Here is a 12,975-nt window from a genome sequence, read left to right as displayed (position 1 = left end):
AGAAATCACTGGCATTCTTATATATTAGCAACAAAGTTAGAAAATATAATGGCAAAAGGATGCCATTCTCAATTGCAACAAGTTTTTTAAAAAACTCAATGAAGTTAGAAAATGTAATGCTAAAAGGATGCTGTTCTCAAATGCAAACCACTTCACAAAAACTAACACAATGCATGGGATCTACATTTTTAAAAAGATAAGGCTGCGCTGAGAATTTAAAAGACTTGGATAAGCAGAAATGTGTACTTGGATGGAAGCACTAAATATGTTAATAGCATCAGTACTTTCCAAATTAATGCATGATGCCAAGTCGACATCCAAGCAATAATTTTTGGACCTGTCTGAGATGACCGTTCATCTAGAAAAATAAACAGTGAGAAAATTAAAGGAAATTCTAGGGGAAAGAGAAGAAGAAAGGAGGAGTGAATGGCTCATCTGGATAGCAACCTGTTCTCAAACAGTAAAGACATCACCCAGAAGAATTAGTTTCAGCCACATTAAAAGAGTGAAATATAAAAATTAAATGGTAGAAAATCAAAATAAATGAACTAGTCAGTAAAACTGAGGCACAGGCACTTAGCCTAGGAGTTCGGATGCCTGGGTCACATCAGAGTGCCTGGGTTGGGTTCCTGGCTCCAGCTCCAGACTCCAGCTTCCTGCCAATGCAGCCCCTGGGAGGCAGTGGTGATGGCTCATGTTGTCCGGTTCCTGCCCCTGAGAGACCTGGAGTAGTTCCCAACTCCCAGGGTTGAGCCTGGTCATTTGTGGGCACTTGGGGAGTGAACTAACACATGGGAGCGTTTCTCTCTCTCTCTCTCTCTCTCTCTCTCTCTCTCTCTGTGTGCGCGCCCTTCAAATAAATAAAATATCAAAAAATAAACCCTGAAAGAGGGTAACTTTTTAAAGATTTATTTATTTATTTGAAAGTTAGAGTTACAGAAGCAGGAGGAGAGACAGAGTGAGAGAGAGAGAGAGAGAGAGAAATAGAGAGAATCTTCCATCCTCTGGTTCACTACCCAAATGGCCACAACAGCCAGGGCTGAACCAATCCAAAGCCAGGAGCCAGGAGCTTCCTCCAGGTTTCCCACATGGCTGCAGGGCCCCTAGGACACTGGCCACCTTCCACTGCTTTCCCAGGAGCATTAGCAGAGAGCTGGATCAGAAGTGGAGCAGCCAGGACTCAAACCAGCACCCATATGAGATGCCAGCGTGGCTGGTGGTGGCAAGAGGGTAAATTTTTAAGTTTATGCAGGAGAAAGAAGTCACAAATCAGCTGAAATATTTGATCCCATAAAATCATATATTTACATGAAAAAAACTTGCAAAGAAAAGACATTTTGCCACAAATATGTTATACAGAAAGTTACTATGTTTATTATACAATGAGCTTACATGGAGTTCTTAAAAATGCTAACCTCCCAAGTATGAACAAAAGACATGAATACTTAACAGACCATAAATAAAATTGCTATTGAGGAATAAACACATAGAAAAATATCTCAATGATCAAAAAACAAGTCAAATGTTTAGAAACTCTTGAAGTGTTCTATTGACCTACTAATTTAAAAATACGATACCCAGAGCTGGTGTGTATGCACATTAAATAAACTGCTTTTTCAAACACTGCTCACAGGACTGGAAATGCTATGTTGATATCTACCAAGGACCATCAACATGAAGGTTTGTCTTTTTATACAATGTTTCTGGCACACTTCTCTGAAGCAACTTAAGAATCTAAAACTAATGAAAGGCACTGGCACCTCACTGAGTAGTGCCTGTGGTATTGCCGGTGCTGAGCGCTTTGCACCCCTCCGTGTCCCTGTCGCCAGTCGGCTGAGCGGAGAGCTCATCATCAATGAGTGGCCCAAATTCACACAGTGGTGGACTTCTGATCATCAGGATAATCGATAAAGTTTTGTCTTTGTTTTATAATTTTAATTGTAATATTTTAAACATACTTTTACACAATATTTATTTGAAAGGCAGAGTTACAGAGAAAGAAAGGGAGCTACGGACAGAGAGGTCGTCCATCTGCTGGTTCACTCCCCCAAATGGCTGCAATGACCCAGGCTGAGCCAGGCCGAAGCCAGCAGCCAGCAGCTTCCTCTGGGTCTCCCACATAGGTGCAGGGGCCCAAGGACTTGGGTCATCTTCCACTGCCTTCCCCAGGTCATTAGCAGGGACCTGGATGGGAAGTAGAGCAGCCGGGACTCGAACTGTGCTCATGTAGGATGCCGGCATCGCAGGAACATTGAAAAGTTCCCTTTGTATCCTTGTGTTTGCCTAAGGGACCAACCCTCCTTCAGCAACAGACACATAAAACAGCTGATTAAAACACATCTGTTAGGCAAGTGTCACAAGCTAACCAGAGGGGGAGGAAGCTCTGGGCCAGGGTCTGGGAGAAAAACGATGCCCAGGGACAGGAGAGAGCATTGAGGGCCACTTCTGTGCTAGGGGCATTTGCCCGTCCCAGACGAGGTGACAGGTGCTCAGGGGGAGGACGTAGGGGCTGGTGAACTCCCGGAGCTCAGTGGCAGCCCTGAGACTTTGCCTCCTCGGAACTGGGCCCCTACAGAGACTACTCAGCTTCAAACCTTCTCAATCCTGAAATCTGATTGAGCGAATCCCAGCTTGTGCCCGGGTGCCCGGCGGAAGAAAATGCCATTCATCTCTGGAGCACCAAGTTAACATCATCCCCGGCCTCGAATGATTTTTTTTTGGTAAGGATTTATTGATTTGAAAGGCAGAGTGGCAGAGGTGGAGGCGGGGAAGAGAGCTCTTCCATCCATTGGTTCACGCCCCCAAATGACCACATTGGGCGGGGCTGAGCCATGGGGCACCATGGGACCCTACAAGACGGTGTGAGTCTTTTATTCCTTCACTGGCAAATACGTGCTCCATCTCAGAATTCCTGCAGGGACCTCCAATGGATGTTTTTTTTATTAAAGAAGTTGAAACTTTCCCAGAAAGTAGCGTCCTACAATTTTATCTTGCCTCGCCACCCACGTGAAACACAGCCCTAGGCTGGACTTCCATAACCAGAGGCGGGGCCCAGTCGCCCTTAATGACCTGGGGAAGCTCCCCTCGGCCTCCCAGGTCCCCGAGGTGTGCTTGACACAACCGCCTCTTGGGGACCGCCTCCCTCCGGGGCAGCGGGGGCGGCGGCCTGTGACTGTCTGCACCTACCCTCTGACCCTTTGTGGACCGTGCGTGTCGCCCTAGGGACGCCCCCTTGTCACTCCGTGGAACCCGTGCCTACTTCCCTTAAGCACCCCCAAGAACTCCCCAGAGGAAATCTGCTGAGATAACGCCCTGGACCCTAATAAAAGCAGTAACCCACAGGCCACTGTCTCTCTCTTCCCACCTGTGCTCCCTGAGCGGGGTGTGTGTGTGTGTGTGTGTGTGTGTGTGTGTCCAAGGCATGCTGTGCACCCCCCCCCCCAGGCACTACAAAATACCTTTTATTCCCCTCTTGTATCTCTCCTAAGCATCAGGAGAGGGCTCTGCATCTTAACGATCCTAAATACCAAAGAATGCCCAACAAGGGGTTTCTATCTACTCAGACTGCCCAAATGTTAGTTTTATAATCGCAGCAGTACAATGATCAAGATCAAGAAAGTCATGGCACGGTGGGATAAGCCGCTGCTCAAAATGTCAGTGTCCCCCATCAGAGTGACAATCTGAGTCCTGGCTGCTTCTCTTCTGATCCAGCTTCCTGCTAAGACCCCTGGGAAGGCAACAAAATATGACCCAAGTACTTGGGTCCCTGCCACCCACGTGGGTGCTGCAGATGGAATTCCTGGCTTCTGGCTTCTGCCTGGCCCAGCCCTGGCTGCTGCAGGCACTTGGAGAGTGAACCAACGAATGGAAGATCAATCTCTCTCTCTCTCTCTCTCTCTCTCTCTCTCTGCCACTCCACCTTTCAAATAAATAAATCATTTTTAAAAATCAAGAAAGGAACACTGATACACGACTATGATCTAATTTCGAAGACTTATTCAAATTTTACCATTTGCACTACTAATTTCCTTTGCTCTGGATCAAGGCCAAAGGTTGTCTTCCGTTGCCCTCTTTCAGTCGCGGCCAGTTCCTCGGTCTGTCGTCTTTCATGTCTATGACACTTTCCTCGAATAAGAGTACCAGTTGCTGAACTTCCTTCAACTTGGGTGTCTCTGAGGTCCCCTCGTGACTGAACTCAGAATACGGCAATTCTGTGATTCCTCCCAGTGCATGGCTTCAGAGAGCGTGACTTGTCCCCTTGTCTCATTTCCAGTGATGTTAGTGTTGAGCACTTAATTCAGGTGGCATCTGCCAAGTTTCCAGTTATTACTTTCCCCTTTGTAATGAATAAGCACCTTGCATAAAGCCGGTACTTTTAATACATCCTTCAACACTTTACACTCGAATGCTTTGAAGGTGCTGACTCATTTTCTATTCCTGGTTTGCCAAGAACGTTTCTCAGGAAGGCGTTTTGAATACTATCAGATAGTTTCTTTGGCCATTATTGAGATAATCATGTGGATTTTCTCCAATTAAAGTAGTGCATTCCGGGAAAAACCTGAATAGTCCTGGGAGCCCCGCGTTATACTTGGATAATCTGTACCAGGAAAAGATCAATAAAAGTTAATCCACTTAAAATGAACAGCAAGCTTGTGCTAAGTAATAAGGAGAAAAGATCTGATTAAAACCCTATCCTGGGAATGGAACTTAGAAATACATGAAACTTGTATAACTTAAATAAAATTAAAAAAAAAAAGAAATTATGAGGGGGCGGGTGCTATGGTGCAGTGGGTTAACACCCTGTCCTGAAGCGCCGCCATCCCATATGGGCGCCGGTTCAAGTCCCAGCTGCTCCTCTTCCAATCCAGCTCTTGGCTATGCCCTGGGAAAGCAGTAGAAGATGGCCCAAGTCCTTGGGCCCCTGCACCCACATGGGAGACCCGGAAGAAGCTCCTGGCTCCTGGCTTCGGAGCGGCGCAGCTCCGGCCATTGCAGCCATCTGGGGAGTGAACCAGCAGATGAAAGGCCTCTCTCTCTGTCTCTGCCTCTCTCTGTAACTCTTTCAAATAAATAAAATAAATCTTTAAAACAAAGAAATTATGAAAATGAGTACATTTAACCCTTTGCCCATCAAAAATATGACATGGTGGCAACTTGCTGTAATACTTAACAAAAGTGATGAATTAAATGTTTTTATAAATTTTCTTCAAAATTGTATTGTGTCGTGATGTACCTTTTTCTTGATGGTTGACATTTGCAATAGAAAGATGGCCTGGGGACAGGTGTTTGGCACTGTGACTGAGATGCGGCTTGGGATACCTACATCCCATAATGAATTGCCTAAGTCTCAGTCCTGATTCCACTCTGGATTCCAGCTTCCTGCTCAGGGGAAGCCTGGGAAGCAGCAGTGCTGGCCCAAGTGCTTGGGACCTTGACACCCACCTGGGAGACTGGGATGGGGCTCCTGGCTCCTGGCTCCTGGCTCCGGCCTGGCCCAGTTCTGGTTGTTTCGGGCTTTTGGGGAGCGAACCAGTAGATGGAAGGTCTCTATGTCTCTGTTCCTCTCTCTTTCACTCTCTCTGCTTTGAGAGAGAGAAAGAAGGGGGGATTTTGGAGGGAAGGAGAGGAGAGGAGAGGGCAGGATATTATGCCTTTTACATTATGGTTGACTTTTGTAGTCACTACAGAACAAAGATTCTGGTGTTTTGTCAATTTTCCCAAGAGTCTCTCTCGATTATTTTGCCTATCACACTCTTTTTGACATTCCTGCCATCACCATTGTTGATTTACTCTTCAATAACTACTTAAAGGAGCCGGCACTGTGTCGTAGTGGGCTAAGCCTCCACCCACAGCACCGGCATCCCATATGGGCGCTGGTTCTAGTCCCAGCTGCTCCACTTCTGCTATGGACTGGGAAAGCAGAAGAAGGCCCAAGTGCTTGGACCCCTGCACCCACATGGGAGACCCCGAAGAAGCTCCTGGCTCCTGATCGGGGCAGCTCCAGCCATTGTGGCCATTTGGGGAGTGAACCAGTGAATGGAAGACCTCTCCCTCTCCCTCTCTCTGCCTCTGCCTCTCTATCTGTAACTCTGCCTCTCAAAAAAATAAATAAAATTTTTAAACAATAACTGCTTGGAATCACTACCAGATGCTCATTTGTCGAGGGTTTTGCAATGTAATTCAGCATCAAGTTCACTGACATCATAAAATCTCTATGTTTTTGCGACATTTGTGATTTCCCTTTGTAATCAATGTGCATAGTACATTGAAGCAAAGGGCAATAGGGCTTCACAGGTAGAGCGAGGTTTAAATGGAGACTAATTTTATAAACGACCAGTGTATTAGTGACTAGTTACAGGTTATGATTTTTTTCTCTGCCAAACAAAGCTCATAAATTGCAGAAACCCCAGTACTGTTTACTTGGAAACTAAGGCTGCTTAGATCATTTTTGGAAATTTTCATCTTTTCCATGTTCCCAAATAATATTTGCTTCTCTCCCTGGCCCAGAGCAATTTCTTGGAAGCTCATTTGCCTCACTTCTTTGAATCCTCTCTGAATATCTCCTTCTTTCTATCCCTTTCATGAGATTGAAAGGCCCCAAAGGGGACTTCCATTAAATGTACTCGGTCACACCTCCACCTACCAGATTGGCCGTGGCTGTGGCCGTGGCTGTGGCCGTGGCCGTGGCCGTGGCCGTGGCCGTGGCCGTGGCTGTGGCCACGGCCATGGCGAGGGCGGTGAGTATTTTCCTTTCTTCACCTTTCACAGCAGCAAGTAGGGCTCCACCTTCCTCCCTTGAAATATCCATCCACCCGAAGAGGAAGAGTACTCAGATGCTTGACCCCCAACATTTCAAAGAAGGAGCTGGGGAAGAATCTTCTTTTTTGCCAGATTCAAAATGACATCCAGCAACCCCGAACCAAGCTCATCATCTCCCCCTTGCTTCCACTCCAATTCTGTTTCTCTTTCTGTCTTTCCTTCCATGGTGTGTGGGCCCCACATCCATCCATCACCCGCAACACCAACTAGAACCTAGATGGTTCCCACCCCTCCCCCGCTTGCCACATCCAAAGCCAAGTCATTTTCACCTCCTACACCTCCTACCAATGTTCTGGCACCTCCAGCACCATTGTTGACCCTCTAACCTTTGTAGGTTTCCTTTGAGGGGAAGAACAATGTAGCTTTTTGGTGCTGTGCATTTTTTGGACACTCCCTCAGATTTGGTGGTCATTTCACATTATTTTACCAACCTTCCTATAATGGGATTGCATTCCAAGATGGGTGGCACTTTGGAAGTCTTTACCCTGCTTCTCCTCTACTTGAAAGTTACCAGGCCATCAAACAATGACTAAACAGAGAAACACAGTATGGTACATCCATATAATGGATTCTGATTCAGCCACAAAAAGAAATGAGGCATCGACACACACTACAACATAGATGAACCTTGACGACATTGTGCTCGGTGCAGGAGTCAGCCATAGAACCTCAGGCATGTGTGATCCCATTCGGATGAAATACCCAGAATGGGGCAAATACATAGCAGCAGCAAGCAGGTGTGGGGTTGTCAGGGTCCGGTAGGGAGCTCAGGCGAAAATGGGGAGGGACTCCTCACGGGTGCCGGGTTGCCCAGACGTCAGCTGACGTCTCGTACTGGCCTCCGCCGCTGAAGCAGCATAAGCCAGCGACCAGAAAGTGCTCACATGAGCACCCACCACCCCGCGGAATGTGAAGCCTTTTAAAAAAATATTTTTTTTTAGTTTGTTTCTTCATTTTTGTAGTTAAAGTTATTTTGAAGAAATTTAAAACGCACATGAAAGTTGTGACTATTGCAATGAGCTCTCAGAGGAAGCTCCTGGGAGAAATGCTGGTGCACCATGGGGCATCTTAATCACTAGGCCAAACGCCTAGGAGCCTTTGTCAGGTGTTTGTTATAACAAAGGAACCAAAAGTTGCTAACTATTGTCCCCATGCTGGACATTCATCCTGAGTGCCTGTACTTTTGTATCCTTTGACCGGCTCTCCCCATCCCCCCACTTCCCACAACCACCATCCATTTTTTTTTAAGATTTATTTATTTGAAAGTCAGAGTTACACAGAGAGAGGAGAGGGGGAGAGAGAGAGAGAGGTCTTCCATCCACTGGTTCACTCCCCAATTGGTTGCAACGACGGGAGCTGCACTGATCCAAAGCCAGGAGCCAGGAGCCTCTTCCCAGTCTCCCACATACATGCAGGGGCCCAAGGACTTGGGCCATCTTCTACTGCTTTTGGAAATGGAGCAGCCGGGACACGAACCGGTGACCGTATGGGATGCCAGCATTGCAGGCGGCGGCTTTACCTGCTGTGCAACAGTGTCGGCCCCCACCATCCATTCTACTCTCCGCTTCCATGAGTTTGTCTCTTAGATTCCATGTATAAGTGAAATGGTGTTTGTCTTTCTGTATCTGGCTTACTTCATTTAGTAGAATGTCCTCCAAGTTCATCCACACCGTCACACCCCTGCACTGTATTATGAAAGACAAATAACATGCCCAATCTCGTCTGGAAGAGAAATAAACTTCTACCTTGTTTTAGTCACTGGTGTTTGGGGGGGATTTACGTTACCCACAGCTGAGCCCAACCCTACTTGAGACGCAAATGGCTGGCCGGTGCCGCAGCTCACTAGGCTAATCCTCCGCCTGCGGTGCCGGCAACCCGGGTTCTAGTCCCGGTCGGGGCGCCGGATTCTGTCCTGGTTGCCCCTCTTCCAGGCCAGCTCTCTGCTGTGGCCCAGGAGTGCAGTGGAGGATGGCCCAGGTCCTTGGGCCCTGCACCTGCATGGGAGACCAGGAGAAGCACCTGGCTCCTGCCTTCGGATCAGCACGGTGCGCCGGCCGCGGCGGCCATTGGAGGGTGAACCAATGGCAAAGGAAGACCTTTCTCTCTGTCTCTCTCTCTCACTGTCCACTCTGCCTGTCAAAAAATTTAAGAAAAAAAGAAGATTAAAAAAAAAAAAAGACGCGAATGGTGACTCACGCTTCCTTGGCTCACGAAAAGTGCTTCGCAACTATTTCTACTTTTCATTCCTCACCCTAGCTCTCTGAGGGGAAAGGAATTCTCCTAACGAAGAAGTGGGAGCTTCAGCCCTCGGTGGCGAGGTCAGACAAACGATGCTGGCTTTGTCTTTGCAGAAGGCTTTGCCTGCAGCTGCTGCACCACTCACACGTGAGCCCTGTAATGCCAGCCGTGTGCCGGGGAAACCAGAACGCACAAGTCATCCCGAGTCATCCATGACCTGAAATTACGGAAGCGCCGCGGCGCGTGATGCCTCGGGAGACGAGCTCCCAGCCGCAGGATGCCCGTTTTGCAAGGTGAAAAACCGTGCCAGAGTTTGCTTCACCAGCCACCCGTTAAAGAGCAGCCAGCTGGTTCCAATGTTTAGCGATGATGCATAAAGCCGCTCGCTTCAGGCACAGGTTGTGTGTGAATGTGAGTTTTCATTTCTCCCAGATGAACAATCAGGAGGGCGATTGCTGGATCATATGGTAGCTGCATGTTTAAGAAACTGCCCAACCTTTGCCAGAGGGGCTGCGCCCCAGTACATACTCACCAGCCACCTGTCAGTGGTCCAGTTTCTCCCCATCCTCGCTGGCATTTGGTGTTGTCACTAATTTTTTTTTAAATTTTTGCTGTGTTGATAAATGTGTACTATTATCTTACTGGGGTTTTAATTTGCATTTCTCTTATGACTAATGATGTTAAACATCTTTTAGTGTGCCTATATGCAGACTGTATATCATCTTTGGTGAAATTTCTGTTTAAGCAGTTTGCTCATTTTCTAATTGCGTTGTTGGGGTTTTTTTACTGTTGGTTTTTTGATTCCTTTGTGGAATATGTGGCTTGTCTTTTCATCCCAGCCACATGGGATAGTGCAGAATAAAACTTCTTAATTTTTATAAGATAGAATTTGTCAGTAGAAGACAGCCCAAGTCCTTGGGCCCCTGCACCCACGTGGGAGACCCGGAAGAAGCTCCTGGCTCCTGGCTTCAGATTGGCGCAGCTCCAGCTGTTGCAGCCAATTAGAGAGTGAACCATCAGATGGAAGACTTTCTCTCTCTCTCTCTCTCTCTCTCTCTCTGTAACTCTTTCAAATAAATAAATAAATCTTTAAAAATTTTTTTGAAATCCATGGGTAGTTTTATGCATGATGTACATTTTCTATGAACTTTTTAATGACCCTTTATATGCATGAACTTCAGAATTTTTGCACCAAAATAAATGTATCTTTTAATTCCATTTCCCATGAACTTTTTAAAGTGCCCTTATATAGTAAGACTTAGTATCACATAGAATGATTCCTCCCACTACATTCTTCCTTATCAAGATTGTTTTAGGTATCCTAGGGACTATTTGTTTCTGTATAAATTTTAGAATAAACTTGCTGGTGTTAACAAATAACCTTGCTGAGCTTGTGATAGGAATTTCATTATTCTTCTAGAAAAATTCAGTGGGAAGTGACTTGCTTTACTATGTCAAGTCTTCCAATCCATGAACTTAAGTTTCATTTCTTTGGAATGATTGCTAATGGTATAGGGTTTTTTTTTTTAAGATTTATTTACTTATTTGAAAGGTAGAGCTACAGAGAGGCAGAGGCAGAGAGATAGAGAGAGAGGTCTTCCATCTGCTGGTTCACTCCCCAGATGGCCGCAACGGCCGGAGCTGAAACAATCTGAAGCCAGGAGCCAGGAGCTTCTTCCAGGTCTCCCACGCGGGTGCAGGGGCCCAAGGACTTGGGCCATCTTCTACTGCTTTCCCAGGCCACAGCAGAGAGCTGGATCAGAAGAAGAGCAGCCGGGACTCAAACCGGCCCCCATATGGGATGCCGGCACTGCAGGCGGCAGCTTGACTCACTATGCCACAGCACCGGCCTGAGAGAGAATCCTCCACATACTGATTCACTCCCCAGGTGGCTGTAATAGTCAGGGTAGGGCCAGGCTGAAGCCCGGAGCCAGGTACTTCATCTGGGTCTCCCACAGGGTGGCAGGGGTCCAAGTACTTAGGCCATATTCCTCTGCCTTCCCAGGCATAGTATCAGAGAGCTAGATCAGAAGTAGGGCAACTGGCCTGCGCCGCGGCTCACTAGGCTAATCCTCCACCTTGCGGCGCCGGCACACCGGGTTCTAGTCCCGGTTGGGGTGCCGGATTCTGTCCCGGTTGCCCCTCTTCCAGGCCAGCTCTCTGCTGTGGCCAGGGAGTGCAGTGGAGGATGGCCCAAGTGCTTAGGCCCTGCACCCCATGGGAAACCAGGAGAAGCACCTGGCTCCTGGCTTCGGATCGGTGCAGCGCGCCGGCTGTAGCGACCATTTGGGGGTGAACCAGCGGAAGGAAGATCTTTCTCTCTGTCTCTCTCTCTCACTGTCTAACTCTGCCTATAAAAAAAAGAAAAAAAGAAGCAGAGCAAATGTGGCTCAAAGTGGCACTCTGACCTGGGATACTGGCATTGAAAGCAGCAGCTTAACCCACCTCACCACAACCCTGGTCCCCATGCTGATTGATTTTTGTGTACTGGCCTTGCATTTTATGACCTTAAAGAACATGTTCTAGAGTGGTTTTGTATGTGTGTGTGTGTGTGTGTGTGTTATTTGGCATTTCCTACGCAGAAAACTGTGCTGTTTAGAAATAAGTTTTATTTCTGCCTTTCAAGTCTGTATATCTTTTATTCCTTCTTCTTGAATTATTGCTCAGACCAGTACTGCCAGTACTGTGTTGAATAAATGTTTTAAGAGCAGACATTGTGGCCAGCATTGTGGCGTAGCAAGTTAAACCTCTACCCACAATGCCAGCATCCAGTATGGGCACCAATTTGAGACTCAGCTGCTCCACTTCTGATCCAGCTCCCTGCTGATGCACCTGGGAAAGCAGCAGAAGATGGCCCAGGTGCTTGGGCCCCTACCATTCACATGGGAGACCCAGATGAAGCTCCTGGCTCCTGGCTTAGGCCTGGCCCAGATCTGGCCATTGCAGCCATTTGGGAAGTGAACCAGCAGATGGAAAATCAATCTCTCTCTCTCTCTCTCTCTCTCTCTCTGTCCCTCCTCCCCGTAACTCTGCCTTTCAAATAAGCTTTAAAAAATAAATTTTAAAAAGAGCAGACATCATCAACTCATTTCTGATCTTAAGGGGAAAGCGTTCAACCTTTCACCAGTAAGTATGATATTAGCCATAGGTTTCTTATAAATGGTCTTTATCAAGTTTTTATTCCCCCTCTATTTCTAATTTGAGGAACATTTTTATCCACATTTTATGAATGGGTGTTAGATTTTGTCAAATGATTTTACTTCACTAATTGGCACAATAATGTGGGTTTTTTTCCATTAGCTTGCTGATATGATAGATTACATTGATTTTTCATGTGTTGGACCAACCTTGCATACCTGGAATGATACTTGATCATGATGTATATATAATTCTTTTGGACTATTTTAAAGTTGCTTATTCTTTTTTTAAAAAATAAAAAAGATTAATTTATATATTTAAAAGAGTTACAGAGAGAGAAGGAGAGACAGACAGACAGAGACAGAGAGAGGTCTTCCAGCCACTGGTTCACTCCCCCAAATGGCCGCAAACGGCCAGGACTGGGCCGATCTGAAGCCAGGAGCTTCCTCCGAGTCTCCCATGTGGGTGCAGGGCCCAAGCACTTGGGCCGTCCTCTACTAGTTTTCCCAGGCCATTAGCAGGGAGCTGGATCGGAAGTGGAGCAGCTGGGACACAAACCGTCGCTCCTGTGGGATGCCGGAGTCACGGGCGGCTTCTTCACCTGCTAGGCCACAATGCCGGCCCCAGTCATTTGTTCCGAACATCAGCTGTGAGCTCCGGAAGACAGATGCGTGCTCTGCATCTAGAGACGTGGGAGCTCACTCAGGGGCCTGGAGCTTAGAGGCCCGGATTCCATTCCCAGTGTTGCCACATACCAGCTCTGGGCCTGTGGCCAAGCAT

The sequence above is a fragment of the Oryctolagus cuniculus genome, chromosome X, assembly GCF_051225735.1.
Source record: "Oryctolagus cuniculus isolate XC-2025 breed Fujian yellow rabbit chromosome X, ASM5122573v1, whole genome shotgun sequence".
Taxonomy (NCBI): domain Eukaryota; kingdom Metazoa; phylum Chordata; class Mammalia; order Lagomorpha; family Leporidae; genus Oryctolagus; species Oryctolagus cuniculus.
This window is presented reverse-complemented; position numbering follows the sequence as displayed.